General features: G+C 37.2%; 1 long non-coding RNA gene across 3 annotated transcripts in view; it reads left to right on the top strand.

Annotated features, from left to right (window-relative positions):
• The window catches only part of LOC137851219 (uncharacterized), a 208400-nt gene that overhangs the window by 162510 nt on the left and 24113 nt on the right, over window positions 1-21777 (top strand). Inside the window, exon 4 of one of the 3 annotated variants that reach the window (XR_011093080.1) lies at window positions 19783-19833. The exons of the other annotated variants lie outside the window; for them this stretch is intronic. This is a non-coding gene — a long non-coding RNA (uncharacterized lncRNA). The remainder of the gene's footprint in view (window positions 1-19782; window positions 19834-21777) is intronic. 3 annotated transcript variants of the gene reach the window in all.

Raw genomic sequence — 21777 nt, 5'->3', positions numbered from 1 at the left:
ATGTTAGACAGGATAAGCATCTTAAAAAATATGGAAGGAAATTCCCTGCTAAAATTCCCTGGACTAAAACTTTTGATTGTGTGCTGCAGCCATTTTGGGTGCCTTAGGTAGTGCAAGGAAAGGGAGGGAAGGAGTCAGCTAGTAACAAAACTACTGGAAGTCATTTCAGACCCTCTTGCATGTTTTGGTCCACAGCATGGCCATCCACAGTGCAACCAGAACTGCAAAGGAAAAAGCCCATATTCCTGTCCCTAAAAAAAAAAAAAAAAAAAAAAAAAAAAAAAAGTCAGTTTTCCTTATCTTATCTTCATGTTATTTATGTATTTTGAAAAAAAAAAAAAAAAGAAAGAAAAAAAAGAGAGCAGTTTGTCAAACATTTAAGGTTGACAGGCAAGTCATGTTGTTGCAATGCAGGTAAACACTGCCATGAGTGACACTGACTGTGTCACTATGTGCAGCATTAGCCAGGGAATTTGAGAAGACAGGCTCATGAAAAAAATATGAATGTTGTCAGACAACCCTGCATTTTTTATTATTAAAATCTTGAGTGAATTTAGTGCTCATGAAAGTGAGGGGCTAAGCTTCTCCACACATCCCTTTCAATACATCTCAGTTGTGACCTGCAGCACCCTTGCTATTCTAGTTATGAGCCTTGAGCAGAGATTGCTCACCATGTCAAATTGTGGTAGTTTTGTGAAATGGATAGCTGAAGACTTCGATAAGGCCATTGAACATATTCTTATTTGTGACCTGAGCATGAATTAAGCCCAGGCCCTCAAAGATGACAGGTTGGTACCAAAGATGTACATAGCACTCACAAATTACGTATCTCACTATACCTCCTTGCAGTTAAAATGAAAATGCTCTGTTGGCAATTGCTCAGTATTGCAGGCTTTACTGTTACTTGTGGAAATCAATAACTCCCATTCTTATAGGTATTTGGGGGATTTATTCATCAGAGCAAGTGTTCTGAAAGAACCTTCCAGAAAGTCATATCTCTGGGAGCTATGGAAGCATCCTTTTGCAAAATGTCACATTCAAAATGCAAGCTCTGAGAGTACTTATCCAAGTGAACTCAGTTTCTTCTACTGAGCACACAAGTGTTACTCAAGAGGAATGAGGAGCAATAGGGGCAGGTAGCTGCATCTCATGGATGTGAGATGCTTCAGGCCCTGTGCGCACTGCTGGGAAATGGTTGTAGGTGCTTCTGGCAAACGTCTGCTTTGTGAGATCAATCTGCAGTACAACCGTGAGGAAAATGGACTGCAATTAAGCTAGCATCAGGAGCGAACATCAAATCCAGGACCTTTATGAGGGAAAACGTTGAGCAGATATGTGGGTGGTGTTGCAGGGAGCGACCATGTGATTTTCCCTGAAGAGTCATGGCTGGGGGATCAGTGCTGTGGCTTTAACCCTGGAAGAGCAAGCTCTAAGACCCTGCAGTGCAGAGGCCCTGGCTCATACATTACATGTCACAATGCAGAGCCTAATCCACTTAGGCAAGCACGGAGTGAAAATATCATTGCCTTTACAGCGAGAGCCGAAGGCTACAACAAATCTAAATGCCATAGCTCCATCAAAATAAACACTCAAAGCCATCTTGACATCGAGGGTATGGAGCTGAGAATGACATTGAGAATGAGATTTTAGGAAGAGTTTATCTCACTCTTCATGCAGATATAGCTGCACTTTAAAAGGATTTGAGTGCCTTTATAATATTTTTGAACTCTTTGGAAGGTCAAGGAACTTTTTTCTTCAGCCCCTTATTTTCTGAGTTGTGAATTATAGGACATTATTACTTTTTCTGCAGTGGTGAGCACATAGCCTAATTAGAGTGTTCACCAACCTGGCAAAAGAGAAAGCCATCTACCCAAAATACCTCCGACAACATGCCTGCTAAGGAAGTAGCTATATGTTCAGCTGCATTACGCAGGGATGTATCCACAGAAAGAAGCTTCAGAGTCCTCCTTAGTAACCTCAATAAGAAAAGAAAAGCCTAGAAGGACAAAATGAATGGTAGAATGTTTTCTGTAGTGTATACATGTGCAAATTAGTTAATTTTAGTTAATTAACTGTACTGTGTACTGCAATTAAAGCTGCAGTATTTATTTCAATTTACATTTCTCTTCTGTTTTTTAATATTTCAAACATGCACAAATTAAAATTCTGCCACAAACTGCAAAGCAGCAGTGCATCCTGCTAATTCCGAGTGCTTTGAGAAAACAGTTTTAAGTTTTTAAATGAAAAAAACACACACACACAAAACAACAACAAAAAACACAACATAAAACAAAAAACAATTGTCCTTGTAAGTCTCCCACTGCTTGGCTGGAGTCCACTATTTGCAGGAGGTGCTGCTCTTAGCACCTGATTTATTATTAGTTTCAGTGGAGTTACACTGTTTTGCAATTCTGATAGCTCCATTAGAAAATTGTGATGTGGCATTAAAATTTTAACAGGCAATGCTCTGTTTGCATTTTGTCCCACTTAGCATCAGATTGCCAGAGATGAGTAAGGAAAGAATATTAAGCATTCATAAAACACTTACACAAAAGCTAAAATTCCAAGGACTAAAGAACAGACAAGAAGAATGATTAAAAAAAAAAAAAAAAAAGGAATGATAGAAATGATTAAATTTTAAAACATCAAACTGTTCATCTTTCATATTTACTCTTATTATACTGAAATATTCAAAATTTACCAAATTAAGGCTGCATGTTTTTGCTCAGTGGTTGTTAAGTCTGACCTCTCCCAGCACGGAACGCTAAAACTGTCCTAGATCTAGTCAGATTTTGTGAATATAAATATAATCAAATTCTCAGAAACCATAAATTGTGTTTATACATCACTATTGAACATTCTTGTACTTTCACTACATTGTTTTCCAGTCTATCAAAATGTCTGGGGACAGTTTGCCTTCTTTATTTGATTATTTTGGCTTTCAGAACACTTTTATTTTACGTAGCATAACACAGACACACATATATATATATGTGCTGGTTCTATGTGAGTAGATTTAATACTTGCATAATTTTTAAAACGCTTCCTTACAAAGTGACCATAAATGGATCTTTTACTCTGCAGAATCCCTGATAAAAACATCTCTCACTACCACCAATAGGGATAGAAGGGATGGAGTGGGTAGACTTTGAAATTTGCTTTTACAAGTGCAAATCCTCAGGCAAAATAAACAATATTATTTCAGATTAAAAAAAAATACACACAGAGGTGATAAGAAAAAATCTAATGTGTGTAGAAAGCTGCGCTTCAGCAAACTAGGTATATGTTGGTATGTTTGCTTATTTTTTAAGTTTTCCAGTACCAAAATGCATGTTTAAATGATTGCATTTGACAAAGGAAAGACAAGGAAAAATGGTGCAGCATCTTTAATTTATCAGTTTACATGAGATGCAGGCAATAGCCTGTGGGTACCAGATTGTGATTTTTCTACTCAAGTACATTCTCATGTTTTACTGATGAGCTATATGCCAGACCCTTGTGTTCTGTATAGTCAGAGTTTCATGGAACATCTGCTTCAATTGCTCTATCTCTTGTTTTGTTTTGTCACTAAACTCACTTATGCTACAGAAGCACTGACTATAAAAGAAGCTACTTTAATTCAATAGCATATCAAGAAGGCAGATTCTCTAATGCTTGTAATACAGCTATTTATGTGGATGCATCAAAAGTGGTATGACTATTGACACAATATTCTGTCATACTTCATAGAATACATAGATTTTTGACCTATTGATATGTTTTTAATGAGAAAAGCTGCATATGCACACATGCATAATTATGTGTGTAGCAGTGTGCAGAGTGCCATATAGTGAGGTGTATGTGTATACTTGCATCTGCAATTGTACATACAAAGATACTAATGGAAGCTCACATATGCAATTACTGGAAGAGTAACATTTTCCTCATTCCCAAAGTCATGTATCACAAAAGAAGCCAACAGAGAAAGTAAGTCAATAAGAATAACTTTGAGTGTTCTTACTAACAGTATGCTTCAGCATTTACATAGTAAATGGCATTGGATATTTTGTGTGTATTTAAACTAGAGGGATAAAATGGTTTACAAGGATGAGGACATTATATGGAGAAATAAAACAATGTACATCACCCTTTGTCAGTGTATTAAATATTTTCCTTGTCTCATTTGATAGTCTTGGCTATTCAGCATCTTTGTGAAAGGAGCACAAGGATTTAAGGCTTGCAGTTTCACTTTTGACTCCTGGATTGTGGTCAAAGTTGTCTCAAAATAAATGTCGATTAACTGTATGAAAATGCAATGATAAATATTTTTAAAAACATGAAACCCTGTGTCTACAGAACTTGATCTTTGCACTAAGTTTCATGGAATAAATACAGAAAGGAAAAGAGGGAGGAACTTTATAAAATGGGACAAACAGGATATAGATCCTTCCTGAAAAGCTTTCTTATGTCCTTTCTCATGTCTTTGGTCTTAAAAAAATGCTAAAGATTATGGTGTTGTGACTGATTCTTTTTTAAGGCTCTAATTTTATTTTATTTTTTCCCCTTCTTAATTTTAATCTTACCTGTGCTGACAGCCACCCTGAAAAATGCTGTTGGGAACAAAGAAACTGAGCAGAGGCTGAAACCATCTTTAGTTTCAGTGTCATTATTACTGAAAAGATGTGTGGGTTAATTTTTTTTTTTTTTATTATTTTTTGAAATACGGTTTATCATTGTATGTGAATTGCCATTGACAAGGCTGGTAATTAGCCTCATATTATTTTCAGCATAGTTCACATCCACACATCACAGGACAGAAAATGGGAGCCTTAGACAAACAGAATCCTTGTAGAAGATCATTAGGAATCCCACTGTGACATGCCACGTGCAACCTCGTTGATTCAAATTAGTCATCTGTATTGTTCTATATTTTAGACTGCAGGAGGTTTCAACTTATTTTACAAAACCACAATTGTTATACATTTATGGTCAGAGTAACAAATAATGTTCTGCACTCTCAGAAGACACCAAAGATGTTTTAATATGTACTCATTATACTGCTGTGCCTGCGATGCTATTTAGAGTTTCATCAGTGTCTAGGTAACAAAGCTCTATTTTATCAGCTTTTTACAACTGAGCTGTAAACATGAACTCTCAGTTAAACACAGCACTGTATAGAAAGTATTATCTAGGACTCTGGGTTATGATTGTCTTTTATTTATTTATTTATTTATTTAAACTGAAAAGAGATCTTTGATGATACATACCTTTGAAATGAATGTATCCCATTTCTGATATTTGTGTGTGTAGATGTAATACCGACTCAAACACTGCTAAACCCACTGTGGTTTAGCTGATAAATTATAGGAGCAAAAATGCTGTTTGTCACAGTCCCAATTTACTGTGAGGTCAAATATGTACCTTTAAAATAGACTTTACAGCACAGTTATAAAATGGTCCTTTATGACGGCTATTTGATCCTATTCACATCTTTATGCAAAATCTTTGCTGGTATTGCTGATGGCAGTATGTATGTTTTTAGCTAATATAACTCCCCCAACTAATATGTCACAACAATTTACGTTCTTTATTCCTTACTGATATTTACTGGTGCAAATCCATCTATTTCAGTAGATGATTTACTCTAGGAGAATATTTAGTCCCACCTGGTATCCTGTCATAAAACTCAGTAACCTCAGCAAATACTTGGGTTTGGCACTATTGATGCTGATTATGCAAATAATCCAAAACAAGACTTGTCCTTGGTAGAGGCAGGAGACTTCTGAAAGATCCTAGCTTGAGAAGGTTATAATTAATTTTTATTTTCTTGGAAGTTGTCAGAATTTTAATGTTTTAAAAGATATATTTTTCTTTCAGTGGATACAAATCCACACAGACTAAAGAATAATCCTTATGTATTCTCATTCCTCTGTGCACAGAATCAGGAATCTGATATATTTACTTCAACAGTACATAGCACAACATCAGAGAAAGAATTCAAGGGTAGTGAACAGCTCAGGGGACCAGTAATAGAATATGAAGCCTAGGTTGTTGGTTCAAATCTAATCCATGTTGGAAGTAACAGCAATTATTGCCATCTAATGTCTTTTCAGTGATCTGTATGAAATGAGTTTGTGGTCTCAGCGTAGTTTCTAACAGACAGGTGTCTAGATCATAGCTGACACCATTCTCAGCAGACTCAATGTAGGGCCCAAAGTCCGAACAGGTTCGTAGATTGAACTGCTCTTTGATGTCAGTGCAAAACTCAAGCTTTTCAGCAGATTATGCAGGAGAATGTGTCTGCCACTTAATTTTTTGAACCTGTCCTATGGATGAAAAGGATTTCAGTCTTCAGGCTCTTCCCTGGGAATCCTCTTAAGAGCCGACAACTTTTTTCAGTTAAACAATAAAGATGATACCACTCTTATAACACCCATATTAAACATTAGCACCCAGAAGCACAATAAGACAGATGTAAAAGGAGCAGTCACCATGGCTTCAATTTACTTGCTGAAACTCATGTGCTTAAATTTATTCAAGTGCTTCACAATAGAATAATTCCTTTAATGGCTTGCAAATCTCTCCTGCACAGTGCACCACGGCATGCATATACAACATGGCATGTTTCACAAATCACTGATAGTAGCATTGTGGGTATCATCAGTTCCCTTCTACTTGCAAGAGCACTAGGAGGAATCTTTATCAGCTAGACACACTGCTCAGATGACCCCCTTGATGTGATCATTCATGCCACTTGTATTACAATGGCCTCTCCTCTGTCATCCTGTTTGGTATGTGAGATCAGAAAGTACGTACAAAGCAACTCAGTGGTGACCCTTTGCTAGACACGGCTTTGGTGGTGGTGTGTGTCCTGAAGAATAAGCAGAATCCCCTGTGCAGCTATTGCTACTGCAGTGAGCTGCTAAATAATGTGTAGGCTGCAGAGCCACACCCTGGGTCAAATCTTCTCCAATTTAAATTCATGTGCAAAATCCTGTGGATAAAAACTACATTTAAAGCAGAAAATATGCCACAAAGCCATGTAGAAAACTGTCCATTTTTATATATGGTGATCATGGAGTTAGAAAAATGAGAGTTTTGAAAAATCATGTTATTTATGGACCTTCCCAAGGGTAACCATGCTATAAAGGGACGGGGAGTTCATATAATAAACACAAATCAGTGTGCTTAAGGCAACTAACTGGCAATTACATACAGTTTTGATTATGGGAATTTACATTTCCACAAAGGAAATATAATTACAAGGGAAGTAACTTTTTTTTTTTTTTCCTTTTCTTTTTTAAATGCTAACCTTGTACTTTTTGACCTGGGTTTCAATGTAGCTGAGATCCAGGAAATTTTGATCAGTATACATACATATATATATATGTATATATCTCTATATAAATGTTTGTATAGTAAGTATCTGGCAGACAACGACACTTCGACTGAGGATTATCTGGATCTGGATTCCACATGATACTAATTACTAGGTAGTGAAGCTAGTAGAGAAAAAGAAATCCAAAAAGAAAAGCTACCATATATTTCCTACTACAAGTGATAGATAATATTTGCCCTATGATTATTTTATATTATTTATGGATCACTCTAAGAGTGACATATGTGAATTTAATATATTCATGTAAGATATTATATGCATGTGGAGAAAGAGAGAAAACATTTGTGCCTAATTCCTACACATTTTTATTTTCAAAATTGAATCGCAAGAGACTTAGAAAGTAAAAGGAAAATAAAGGAAAGAAGGAAAGGAAGGAACCCAAAAGCAATAATATAAAAGAGAGAGTGATATTGTTAATAAATGAAGGATTAGAAGACTCAAACAAAAGGAGACTTTAATATATGATAGAGAAGAAAGAAATGGAAGGACTTTTAAATTTAATAGACAGTTCATAAATTAGAAAATCTGTCATATCGTATTAAAAATCACACTTAGCATTTCACTGAGTAATATATTATTAATTTATGTTATGCAATATGATTCACTGTAGTGCTAATAATTTATATTTTGTGTAGAATTCTAACTCTAGATTTCCAGCTTTAGTAAGCCTCAGAATTTTGTCTGGCTTTCCTGCCTCTAGGTTTCACGTAGTGATCAGACATTTCTAAAAGAAGCACGAACCCCGTGTGAGAGAATTATAGCAGTTGGGCAGGAAAGTTCCTTGTTTAACACAGCATTTGAGGTCACAACTATATTGCTGGGTTCACCAAATTATTACAGAGTAGTTATTTGCAGGGCTAGGATTGCCCTGTAAGTTTTCAGTACTTACACACTGAAGCATTTTATCTTTAAATTTCTAAAGCTCTGAGCAGTGTTTTTTCCAGAAGACTTTGGCTGGCATAAGACTCTTAGCTAAACTCCCATTCAACACTTTGAAAAAGTAGAGACAAAGGTTTGATGTGTTTTGTTTTGTTTTGTTTTGCTTTGTGTGTGTTTGCTCTGTTTCTTTGTTAGCTTTTTGTTGTTCTGCTTTGTTTTCTGAAAGCATCCTGTCAATACTGGAAGGTCAGCTTAATCTTTTTGACTTCCTAAGTCACTCTCCCTGTTTCCTCTGATGTCTTCGCCAAAAGGCTGACTCTGTCTTTCCTTCCAAACTCCTCTTTTCATTTCTCCCTTACTTACTCCCCTCATAAACTTTTCTCCACTTCAGACAAGTTGGTTGTAGAGATTGGGCTGGGAGTGAGAAGGTAGTCTTAATGGAGCCTCTTCAGTACAAATTGCAACTGCACCACATCCTGTCCCCTTTTCCCTGTTGAGTAGCAGCTATGCAAGGAGCTACTGATACAATCCCCTATTATTCCACATCCCCTCCTGTGTGTCATTGGTATCCCATAACCCAGGGATCAGTAGCCATCACCTTACTCAGCCCAGCTCCTGCATGGTTACTTAATCATAAAGTTCATCTATGTCAGAGAACACAGATATTTACTGTATGCTTCTGTCGCTAAAGAGAAATTGCACTTACAGCAAGAAATAGAACAAATAAAATAAATATATAAATAAATAAATAAAATAACCCAGATGGAAATAGTCTATAAGGGAGGGGATTTGAAATTTTTTTTTTTTTTTTTTTTTTTTTAATCAGAAGCAACATGGTGCATAAGTGGGCAGTTTGTCTGAAGGGCAAAAAACAGGCCATCCTATAAAAACTGGCAATTAAATTGGTGGTTGGTTTTTTTTTTTTTTTGGACTTGGTATAATGTGATTGGGGCGAGAGACTGATTAGAGGTACACAGTGATGAATCTCATAATCACAGCAGGATGAGGAAACCCTGTTATCCCCACCACAGCCCAACCTCAGGATAGCGATAGAGACAGATCCACAGCTGCTAGGGAGGAATCCAGCCAAGAGAGAAACCCTTGAGCTGTCAATAAATCCAGACGTTGCTGCTGCTATTGGAAAGAGATACACCAGAGGTTGTCATCTGGGTACTGCAACTGCCAAACTTGACTGCCTCTGGCCACAGCTGTTGACTTTGTTGCTGCAAGACTATTGAGTAGGAAGAAGAGTTAAAACAGTGCCAGCACAGTGGGAGGCAGCTACCAAGTTAATGCTCAAGTGGTATCCTGGCAGTTCTCAATTTGCTTTGTAATTGTTTTGCTCGGTGGGAAAATAGATGCACCAATAAAAGTTTAATTTATAATTCTAACTTTAAATGTGTGCACGCAGTATGGTAGTTGTGCATTTGTAGATTTATGATGAGTGACAACTGGGTGTCTATGTTATAGAGTACTCAACACATGGAAAAGCAAATATTATTCCAATAAAGTTCTTTTGTCTGTTTTAAGTGGTTAATCAAACTTCATAACCACAGCTCATACTTTTTCTGGATAACATTAAAAGGAGAAATAAGAGACTGAGAAAGAAAAGAAATGACATCTTGGCTGGGCAAAGTACTAGCAACTGCCTTGTTTATTTTTATTTATTTAGTTAGTTTAGTTTTGGTTTGGTTTAAAATATTTGCCAAGATAAGGCATTACTTGAAAGCCAAATTTAGAACATTTTGAAATATTGCCACATCTTTTTGGTATGATATAAAACACAGGATGTAAGATTGCAAGGGACCCCATTGCTCAGTGAGACCAGTGCCTTGTTATACTAGTCATTTTCATGGTTTGTTTTCATTCAGAGGCAATTTGTATGCGTATCTTCCTGCACCAGCATATTCCTTTATCTTAAACAGTTCGTTTCACTCCTTGACATTTATCCTCTTGGTCTGTTTATAGAAACCACTCATATCCCTTCCCTCATTCCTTATAGCTGTTTCCCATTTCACTCCTCTACTAGTAGGTTTCATTCTTATTCATTCTAGTAAGCCACATTTCTCAAAGCCTGATCTGCTGTACAGAAATTTTGCCAATATAGATATTTCTGTTAACACTGTGGAAAGAAAAAATAAAACACCTTGCACCCCAAGTAAACATAGCTTATAAAATAGGATCCCTATTCCCCTAATCACTTCAGCTCCTGCTGCGTGTAGCTGTAACAATTTAAATTAATCTCTACTTGACATGGGTTATTAGAACCATGAACAGTATTCCACATGAGGAGGTACAATTACTTAAACAATAGTATGAATATTTTGAGTAGAAGTGCATCCCACCATTTTAAGCACCAAAATTCTGCCTGCTGTCACAGACAGAATTCTGGTCTATGCATGGCTTTTCCTGAATTTCTAGATGTTTTCATGGCTGCATCACTCTGTAGCTTATAGAGCTTATTACTCTGAGAAAGTAATATTGAAAAACTTTGTCTATATAAAGCATGGTGGTGTAAATCTCAAGAAAAAAAAAAAAAACAAAACAAAACAAGAAAGATCCCTTTCTAAGACATCTGACTCTTTTATTTCTCTCTTGAATTCCACTGTTGAAGCATGGACATATTTTTTCCCAAAGTCTCTTCTTAAAAGGTACTGACAGCAAAAAATTTGTTGTTCATATGCAATACTCCTAGCTAGCCTATCAGTGGCCTGGGCTGTATCATATCTCATGGCCAGCCATTTTGATCTATGAGCCTTGAAATACCTCCCAGATGTCACAAGAAGATACGAAGTAGTTCGGTAAGGTGAATACAGGCCTTCAAAAATCTAGGTAGTGTTACTGGAGTGTTGTCCAGAAGAGGGTTTGATTTTTCCAATACCAGGTGTTAAAAAATTATTGAAGTGTTCACTTTACAAACAGTGAAAAAAAATAGTAAGAAAAAAATCACTGTAGATCACAGTCACAGTGCTTTTGCAAAATGTAATTCGTCTCAACATTCAGTAGAGCACATTGGTTATGATTCTAGCTGTAAAACAGAAGAAAATCAAAACAAAACAAAACAAAAATCTCTTAAAGAGAAGAGTGATTAGCTCTGTTCTAGGTCACAATAAGAAAGCAGTCAATTTTTTTTTTTTTTTTTTTGTGTATGTGGAGTTTGTATTTTTATGTAGCCATAGTGTTCTTATATATATATATATATATATATATATATATATATATATATGCAGATGCAGAGCTCTGGATATAAAGCTCTTCTTTTAAATCATCTCAGTGGAAGCTACTGTGGGGACAGATTTTCAGTGGAAGTCAACTGCAACTTCAGGAATCATACCAGTTTAAAAGCTCCAAGTGAATAAGAAAGTTATTGCAAATTGAAGATTATTAGCCAAGGAAGCAAGGCCAAACAAGGAAAAAGAGATTCCAAAGGACTGTAAGAAAACTTGAGATGTGCATTTTTCTGAGGTGTACCTTTGATGCTGACCTTAGTTAGCTGAGGGTAGATATCCTCATCCATTTTTGGAATATAAACATCTTCCTTTGAGGGATGGACTGCTGGACTATCTTCTTCGCTGTTTATTATGCAAAAGTAAGGAAGGCGGCTACAATACATATAAATTAAGAGAAAATCTGTAGTGAGAAATCTGGAAAAGTCATGAGATCAGCAACTGTCATGACCCTGAAGCAATAGAAGTCAAGTCACGACAGGAAACGGTACGATGAGTAAGTATTCTGATGGTTTGGTCAGAGATAAAGGTCCAGAATTTGCAGGAGAAAGGCAAATTATATGAGGAGGAAAATTATATTGTCAAAACAGACAAAAAGGCTTTGATTAAGCTAAAGAGATTGAATTTGTCCGTATGCTATTTTAATTTGTGACAGGACACCCACAGGAAGAGGAAGAAAAGAGGAAAAATAGCAAAGGAACAACTTAAGTGAACTAACATGATGCTAGGCTTTCTTTTGTCATATAATGTGAACATTAATAATATGTGTGTTTTAGAATGGGTATACTGGCCTCTAGTAAAATAATATAATACACACACAGAAAAATAAATAAAAATTTAATGTTTAAAGTAGACTGACGTGCTCTTTGTTCATTTTAAAGTGCCAATTCTTACCTACAAGGAAGTGTGCATATAACCTACAGACCAAATTTAAATTTCTGCAGAATTCTTTCCTTCTGCTTTGGAATGGGAAGAGGAAAGATATGTGACTGAGATTTCTTACTTTCAGAAATCCTGACAACTACGTGTTGGAATTTTGAGTGTCCTCAGTACTGTTTCGTTTGTGAACTTGAATGCTTTGAAATATTAGAGTGGAGTGTATCTTTTTGTGCTTACGTTGGAAATCTGAAACCCTCATTATTTCTGCATTTGTTAAAATACAACTCTCTGTTCAACATACAGACAAAGCAAAGGGCTTTGATAAAACCTGATCTACATTCAGAGATCTGCTATGATCTCAGCTTTTCTAAAGTGGCACATTGCAAAAGGCACAGTACTAGTAGAAAGTACTAAAAGAGGCTACTTTTAACAGCTTCTCTTTACTTTTTCTTGTCAGTAGTGTTTTCATTTACATACCTGAATCATGTCATTATTGTTCCCTTTGCTCTATCTCTTTCTGGCACTTCAGTAGCTTATCACCTTATATATATATATATATATATATATATATATATATATATATATATATATATATATATTTAAAACAGTGTGCTCTGTACATCTCTTGTGTTGATTTCCTGAATTAATATTCATGATTCCTCTTTTCAAGCTACAAGATCCTCTGTTGATGTTTGCTTTACAGTACTTCTATCAAACATACTTTTACAAATAAAAGGTCTTTTTCCTTTCAGAGGCTTAGGTTGGAATGTAGACAGTTATCTTCCACATGGCATGTAATATGATCCTGGTTTTATTATCTAGACAGATACAGTTTTCTTGCTCTCCTAAATTTTGCTGCCTGCATTTTTAAAGAAACGCTACATCATCCCTATCTAAAGTGATCCACAAACCAAGCTCACTGGTCAAAAACACATGTATGGACTGGTTAACAAGTACAATTTTCTGCATTGCAGTTTATTATTATTATTGCTGATTTTTCTGTTTAGAATGAAAAATGCCACAGATGGAGTGCTAAGTTTTAAGTACTGTTAGCACTGAATATTTTTATTTTTTTTTTAAAAGGGTTCTTATCTATACATTTCTAATAAAAATGAAACACAGATCCTTTTAAAGATATAACCAGAAGAGATAACTATTTCCTTTTTCTCCATTCTCACCTCAAAAAAAAAAAGGGGGGGGGGGGGGAGGAGGAGGGCGGTATTCAATCTATATTTCATTCTCAGAATGTTCTGTTTCACCTCTACTTTTCTGTGTAATGGCTCTCCTTGTTTTGTGTTACTTCCTACACAGGACTTTGTTGCCCTTCTTTGAAATGGTAATGATGATAATTAAACAACAATCACCGTACATCTGCATTTCACAAATACTCCTTCCACCTCAATCATGAGAGTCTTATGACTCATTGATAATTCAGCACTTCATCCATCACAGTTCTTCTTTCTTTTTTCTTTTTTCTTTTCTTTTCTTTTCTTTTCTTTTCTTTTCTTTTCTTTTCTTTTCTTTTCTTTTCTTTTCTTTTCTTTTCTTTTCTTTTCTTTTCTTTTCTTTTCTTTTCTTTTCTTTTCTTTTCTTTTCTTTTCTTTTCTTTTCTTTTCTTTTCTTTTCTTTTCTTTTCTTTTCTTTTCTTTTCTTTTCTTTTCTTTTCTTTTCTTTTCTTTTTTCTCCTCTCCTCTCCTCTCCTCTCCTCTCCTCTCCTCTCCTCTCCTCTCCTCTCCTCTCCTCTCCTCTCCTCTCCTCTCCTCTCCTCTCCTCTCCTCTCCTCTCCTCTCCTCTCCTCTCCTCTCCTCTCCTCTCCTCTCCTCTCCTCTCCTCTCCTCTCCTCTCCTCTCCTCTCCTCTCCTCTCCTCTCCTCTCCTCTCCTCTCCTCTCCTCTCCTCTCCTCTCCTCTCCTCTCCTCTCCTCTCCTCTTGTTTCAAGTTAAGTGGAGCATATGTCTTAATTTCTACCCACGGTTATTATGCATATTTTAATAAATAAATAAATTAGCCAATTCTTGTTTCACTTCCTTTAGTCTGCATTTACTTGCTTACTTACGTATAGGCTGTGAACTTTTGGTGCCATGAGTTTTCCCTTGACTGTCTGAACGTGGGGAACAGCAACCCTTGCAGAGAAGACGCAGCTTCCTGCCATATGGAAGTGAAAGAAAGGCCTTTATGCAATGGTTATGTTTCAGAGATAAAAACAAAATGGGCTTCCTCTTTTTATATTCTCTGCCCCTGATCCCCAGCTCCATCACCTCCCCTACAAATACTTCCCCATGCCATTAGGCCCTGTCTCCTAGCAACATATGGCCCCTTACCAGAGCTTTATCTGACTGCTGCCTGTATGCAATCAGGCTGTCAGTCATTTAAGAGAGAAAGTGATTGAGCTCTGTCCTGGATGCATATATTTGCAGCATTTAGACTCTGTGCATAGGTATGATGAGAGGATATGCAGTGATCTGAGGTTGCGATATACTCAGACCAAAGCTGTGCTAAATGAACACTGTTCTAAGTAAAACAGAAGACTTGCTTTTGAATGTGTCCATTGGGAATAATCCTTTCTACCTACTGCTGCAATTTATCTGTGGTACTGACTTTACAATTGTCTTTACTGCATTTACACTTTCCCTTACTTAGAAATAGGGTAAAGTCTGTTTTCCTTTTAAAACTCGAGTTTCCTGTGAAGCTGCTTAAGCTGAGTCATTAATTGGTTTCCTGGCCTGCTGGCATCTCCACTCACTCTGAATTGGATCAGGAGGGCATGCTGACAAAATTCACAGCCCACCTTCATTATCTAGAGAGGTAAAGCACAAACATGCACCCGGTACCGTAGCCATGCTAACTGGAAACATTTGTGATATGTGCCAAAGGAGTCATTGTCACAAGCCAGAGCAACATGACTCTGATTCCTAGGCAAAAATTTTTATATGGCCAGTGACTGAAAGTGCTTCTGGGATGATGCAGTTGAAGAAAAATACTCAGAAGGGTTTATTTCTACCACCTAATACTGGACATTTATGTGGTTGCCTAGCTAAAGTTCATTCTTTAGCTGCTCCTGACAGTCATTGCAGAGAGGTAGGATTTAAGACCTGTAGCTAGATGCCCTCTGTAGTGGTTATACAGGCAACATAGTCTCCTATTTGTATTGGGGTATTAGGTGACTTTTCATTCTCATATTGTGTATCCTTTCCAGGGAGACGAATGGTCTTGATACAACAGCTATTTTATGGCATGCTGCAATGATAAATTTTGATGCTGAGTTCCTGTTGTGAGAAATGTCCAAATAATATACCTTAAACTGGGCAAGGGACAGGTGGGTAATCCAAACAGGCAGAAGGATGAAACACTAAAAAGGCCACTGTGTGAAGTCCTGGTTTTGTGTGCTACCTGCATTTGATGTGGTTTTGCCTACAGAATCCCACTGAAAGGGAAACACATTTCAGGGCTGCAGCTTGAAATGCTGACCACAGCTCACCCTTGGCTTTCTCAGCCCTGGGCCTTAGTCAGGATTCCTTCAGTTACCTCAGAGGGAGATTTAGGCTTATATTCAAGAAGGCAGTGAGCATTTCAGACTGCATAACCTATACTTCAGATGACCCGCTCCTGTTTAAAATTTCTTGGAATTAAAACTTAAGCTAACCTGTACCTTCTGGAACCCATACGAAAAGGGGGGCAGTGGCACAGTGGGGGAACAGAGATTTTGGGATAAACTTCTCTGTTTATTTTCCACACTTGTGTATTAATTTACACTCCCGTTTAATCACAGGATTATTTTTTTAGTAGATTGCTTGTAGATTAACACTTATGAAAATGTGTTGCCCTTCAGACAGCTGGATATAGACCCAATTCTCCACATCCATTCTTCAGAATCAGACAGTTGGGCAATGCTGGGTAATGAGCACTTGCAATTCCTCATCCTTTTTTTCTTGTCATGCTACAGTTAGTGCCCAAACCAGTACCCACTGAATGCAATGGAAAGACTCACTGACTTCAGTGGATACTGGATCGGGCCATTTCTAGAACAGTTACATTTTGATAGCCAGCCAAGTGGATAAAGCCGATCATTCTTTCTGTTACTACAATATTTGGTCCTTAGTAATCTGTGTGCAGCAATTCCAAAAAATACAGTTCTCCAGAGACTGTACTTCTGGAAATTATATGTATATACGTAGGTACAAGCAGATAAGTGAATACATGGGGCATCTGAATTTGCCAGTAGGTCAAGATCCTTGACTTTTCTTCCATATCCAAAACTTAAATTACTGGTCATTCATGGGAATACTCAGGTTAGCTAATAAGCTAACTGTGTGCATTTCACTTAACAGCAAGCGACACAGCCATTTCTGATCTGCTGCATTCCAGCATTCGGTTCCTCAGTCATTTCATACAGACTTCTGGTAACAATTAATACTACCATAAAAAGAAAATAACAGGGAGAAACATGCACACAAATTGAAAGCAGATATCTGAATGTTGTTGTCCCACAAATTTAGATCAACCGCATGTCTGCCTGGAAACTTGTAACTAGCATTCATGAGTGATGTTATAATATAAAGTGTGGTGGAGAAATGACAGTGGAGCCTGTTTGTACTTTCTGGAATTAATATATATGTGCAGATAATTAAAAGAACAATAAAAATACACAAGATGAACATACACAAGGGGAAGGTTTAAACATCATCCAAACATGTCATATGGTATGGGCCTTAGGGAAATAAAGGCTTACAGGATACTGGCAGACAGTCCTGCTGCTGGTACCAGAATTTAGCAGTTTCACTGCTTGAAAATAAATCCTTTTAGTTAATCCGGCTCTGTGGGTGGAATTACACACACCACTCCCGTTATTGTTAGACAGGAGTGCAGGCTGAATTCCCATGAACTTTGCTGAAAATGTAACTTGCAGTCTTCCCTACACAAAGCTGTATTTATTAGGAATGCTTTTCAACGTGTCATGGTGAAATCTTATCATGGCAACATCAGATGTTGCTGATATTAGGGGTGCACATTTCACCCTTGATATATACCTGCAGCTCTTATTAGCATGACAGAGCATTTACTATGCATATCAAGAAGGGAATATGTGAGATTGTGAATTCTTTCACCCAGTGTGTTCCAGAGAGTAAAATCTTAGCAGCCAAATGTTGACACCTGGCATAGCGAAGAGTTTGCCGCAGACAGCCAAGGTTATTGAATGGGAATGTGGCTGCACTGTAAGCCTTCCCTCCACCATCTGGTTCATTCTGGAATATGGAATATATATCACAATTACATGAATAAATGAAAAGATATGCAACTTAACTGAAATGTATGTGTTTCTCTGCTTTTCTGCACAATGAAACAGCCATCTGGGAATCAGTATGTCTCACATTTCAAGCACAAATCAAAGCAAGCAGCAATTCACTCCGTGATGTGTGCTTCATAGAAAACTGGACTTCATTATCACAGAGTTAATCACTTTGGATTCTTTTTTTTTTTTTTTTTTTTTTTTTTTTCCCTCTTCTCTATGGATACAAAACAAATCTACTTGGAAATACACAAAGACTACCCTTATTAAAATTGTAGTTGGAACAGAGTATGCTTAAAAAATAAGAAAAAAAAAGAAAATGGAGGCACATTTGTTTGCACTCTTGTCTCTCAGATCCAAGCTCAGAGGTGGGTCTATAGGGAGGGGATAAAGAATTGCAAGATGGATATATTCTTTTTTTCCCCCTTCTTCACTCCAGTTTGTTTTATATGCATATTTGCATTTTCCATGTCTATGCAGCACTATTGACTAATGGAATGGGCGACATGGATCTAAAGCATATGCTGTTGCCCAGCAAAACTTAATGGAAAGTGGATGGAGTGGGGAGGGGGCATGCAGAGAGCTAGAGCGTCTGCCAAGAAAATAACTTTTGACCTTCCACCATCTTGTGGCATCTGTGGCATTTGAAGACAGAATCTTGCCCCCCCAAGGTTTTTGTTTGTCTTCTGTGGAAGGTGGGTGCTAATCCTTGCAAAAAAAGCCAGTGGAGGTTTGCTGTGGCAAATTCTTCTGGGAAAAATCCTAAAAAAGGGGATGCTTAGATTCACTGGAATTAAAAGGCACATTTTCTGCAGCTACATTGGGTGTGTATGTGGATATGTATGTTAACTGACATTTCATCCAAAGGCAGAGAATGTGTCTGATAGACAAGTCATGATAGAGCTATGGGAAAAGCAGCTTAAGAACAATGGATTACTGTAGTTTCATTTTTATATATGTCATTTTGTAGCATTTTTGGGAAGAAAAGCTGTCTCTATTAAACAAAAACTAAAAAATATAATTGCTGGAAGACGTTCATATACATTTGCCCCTTGTCCAAACTTCATTAATCTCCTTGAATGCAAGAGTTGACTAATTCAATGGGCTTTTAGCCAAGCTCTTAAAAAATAAGACTTAAAAGTAAATATTGATGATTGTTGCAAGGGTCCTTCCTATGCTTGTTCTCTCATATAATTCTGGTCTTAATAACAACAACAAAAGTTTTTTATATGAGGTGATCTCAGAGAATGCACCTTTTTTTATGCCTGGCTAAAGTGACTAAAGTGTAAATTTCTTCTTTGCAAGGAAAATGCTAGTTCTGTCATGGCTGCAAGTAGGCATGTGCTTATATGCATTTGCAGCATGCTGCAGGATTGAAGGAGCTAGCTTTTTTTTTTTTTCTAGAAAAGAACAAACCTGCAATCTGTATGCATTACATTGTTGTTTAACCTGCAAATGGTATGGGTGTATGAAATAGCCTTGCAAAGTCAGCGGGATTGCCATCGGGGACCAAAAAAAGCTTCAACTTTCAGTCCTCCAAATTTGTCCCTTCCATATGCTGGATATATATTTCACAGGTTAAGAACCCTCAAGACCCACAGAAAACAATGACAACGAGCCTTTTGATGGTGTGGGATCAGACCCTTGAGGGGAGCTGAAAATCATCAGCCCCTTGTGATTCTAAACTCTTAGCAAGCAGTGGAGATGGAAAAAAAATAGCTAAAACCAGAGCTCACTTGAACCCCTGTTGTCTGAAGTCTCTTTGTGAATGTTAGAAAAGAAAATCTGCTTTGAATATGTTCTCCCTACTTCAGTTGTCTAAAAAAAAATTCAGGGTCAAAGAAAGGGCACAGTAAATTCTGAATATCTGAAGATGTGAAGCTGATGTATATCCACTAAATGCTAACATAATTAAGACATGACATCATCTTTCAAGCATTATGGGTGCTGTATCTTGTATTGTAAATCCTTATCTAGCTTATAATGGTCTGCAGAGGGCTTAGTTATTTTTTCTCTCTGCACCTCAGATATGTGTATTAAAAATTATAAAAATAAAATTGACTTCATAATTGTTTTTTTATGGACATTATTTGTTTGACCATCAACATTTAATAAATATATTTTTCCCCAAAGTACAGCTTATAAGATGTGCAATGGAGAGTTGACATACAGCAGTGGATGCATGTGAGTGTATATGAAATCAATGTTATTCTGAAATTTAAAATCTTTGTAAATATGCTGCATTTTTACATGAAACAGAATATTTCTTGTACTAACGTCAAAGGGGAACTTGCTGTTGTCTTCACTTAGAAAAGGAACACACATATTAGCACCTTAGCATCTTTCTGCTGTAGTTACCTTTTTGTTCATTTAAGAAGTTTCAATGAAAGAATGGACCAGAATCTGTAGAACTTTCTTCTATATAAAAACCTTTATTCTCATGAATCATTCCACTGGGGTCATTGCATAAAGAGGAGTTTCAAGACAGAGCCTGTTTTTCTCAGCTACATGAATTCTGGCTTTATCAAGCTCACATGTGGTGCTGCTGAGGCGATGAAAAAGTGGCTGAGAAGATGAGGAGGGTGGAGACCTTTCAGTTTCCCACAGCAAAGAATTTCTAGGGACAGAGAGTACAGAAAATGCACATGAAAAGCCAGACCTTACTCTGCACATAGATCTCCTCAGGTCTTGGTTGCTCCAAGTCTACTGGCAATGCCCTCTATATTGTGAGGATAGGGTGTGTCAGAAAACTCCTGAAAATATTGCCAATAGATCCTGTGCCATGTGGACACTTGCCCACTGCCAACTTCCCTGCTTTGAAACAAAGCCTGGGTTTCTTTGCAATTGTGTGAAGGAGAAGGGTGGTGTTGGCTTATAGGTAGGAGTTCTCCATCCAAAGCATGCTGCCAACTTACTTTGGCCATCTAGGAGTTAAGCTTCAGCTCCTAACTAGCTATTTGGCCCCTGTTTATAGACAACAAAGCCTCTCTAGAGGGGATTCATTGCATCCTATCATGGAGTTTGGAAATGTCTCTCTAATAACAGTAAAGGGGTCTAGATAGCTGGCTGAGGCCTAACCCTGATGAGGCTGAATTTAGGCGAGACAAGCTGTACTCAGAGTCAAACCCTCAGCATTAGCATCACCACCAACCAAGAATCTGTCTGTGAACATCTCAGGCTCCCTTCAGTGAGATTTTTCTACTGCTTCACACCATGAGTACTCACACAAAGCAGGTCAAGCCCACTGGGTAAGAGCAGCATTACTACCCGAGTATTAGCTGCGTAACAGAAGACAGCAGAGATCTGTTAACCTTTTGCTTTGGTAAGAATTAAGAAAGAGGGTAACAAGAATTTTCCATCACTAAGGACGTATCAGGCAGCATTAGCAATGGATAATTTGAGGGGTTAAGAAGTCTGCCCTGCAGGATTTTTTTTTTTTAAGTTAATCTTTTATAAAGATTGAAAGTTTCACAGGCACAAAGTTTGCCTTTGAGAGCTTTAGTTCTTTTAGCCTTTGCTCTTGATACTTGCCAAAGGACAAACAAAATGTGAATTTGCATCATGCCTCAACATGTGTTTCACATATTTTACATGTGGCGTCTAAATGGCTCCTGTGACCTTAGTGTGTGGATCACACGTTTTTCACATATGCTTTCTGTGGTTCACATCTGCTTGAAACATTGTTTCTGACAGTAGAAATCATTATTGTTTTACAGCAGGCTCTAATAATTTAATTCAAGCAGCAGAACTTGAGAAGACGCAGAGTGTTTTCGGTTTTGGTTTAGATTTTGTGTTGAGTGCTACCCATTATAATTGCATACCAGAGGAGAGATTCACAGCCCAGGCCAGAGTTTTCAATTAAGGCGATCAAGAATTTTTTTTGTCAAATGCTTTTTTGTCAAATGCTTTTTTTTTTTTTTCTTTTTCTGCAAATATAAATATGCTGGCTTGTCAGAGTTGTCACTTTTACAGAAAGGTGCCTGATCCAGGCAGAAGGGTGGATCTGAAGGGTTTTCTGGGTCTCTGGTTGAATTTCTCCTCAAAGCTAGAAAGTCGGTAGTCTGCAGGCAGGTACTCACAGAGGATTTGGGAAATCTGGGCTTAATTTTTTATTCTGTAAGATTTAGA

The sequence above is a fragment of the Anas acuta genome, chromosome 2 (genome assembly GCF_963932015.1).
Source record: "Anas acuta chromosome 2, bAnaAcu1.1, whole genome shotgun sequence".
Taxonomy (NCBI): domain Eukaryota; kingdom Metazoa; phylum Chordata; class Aves; order Anseriformes; family Anatidae; genus Anas; species Anas acuta.
This window is presented reverse-complemented; position numbering and strand designations above follow the sequence as displayed.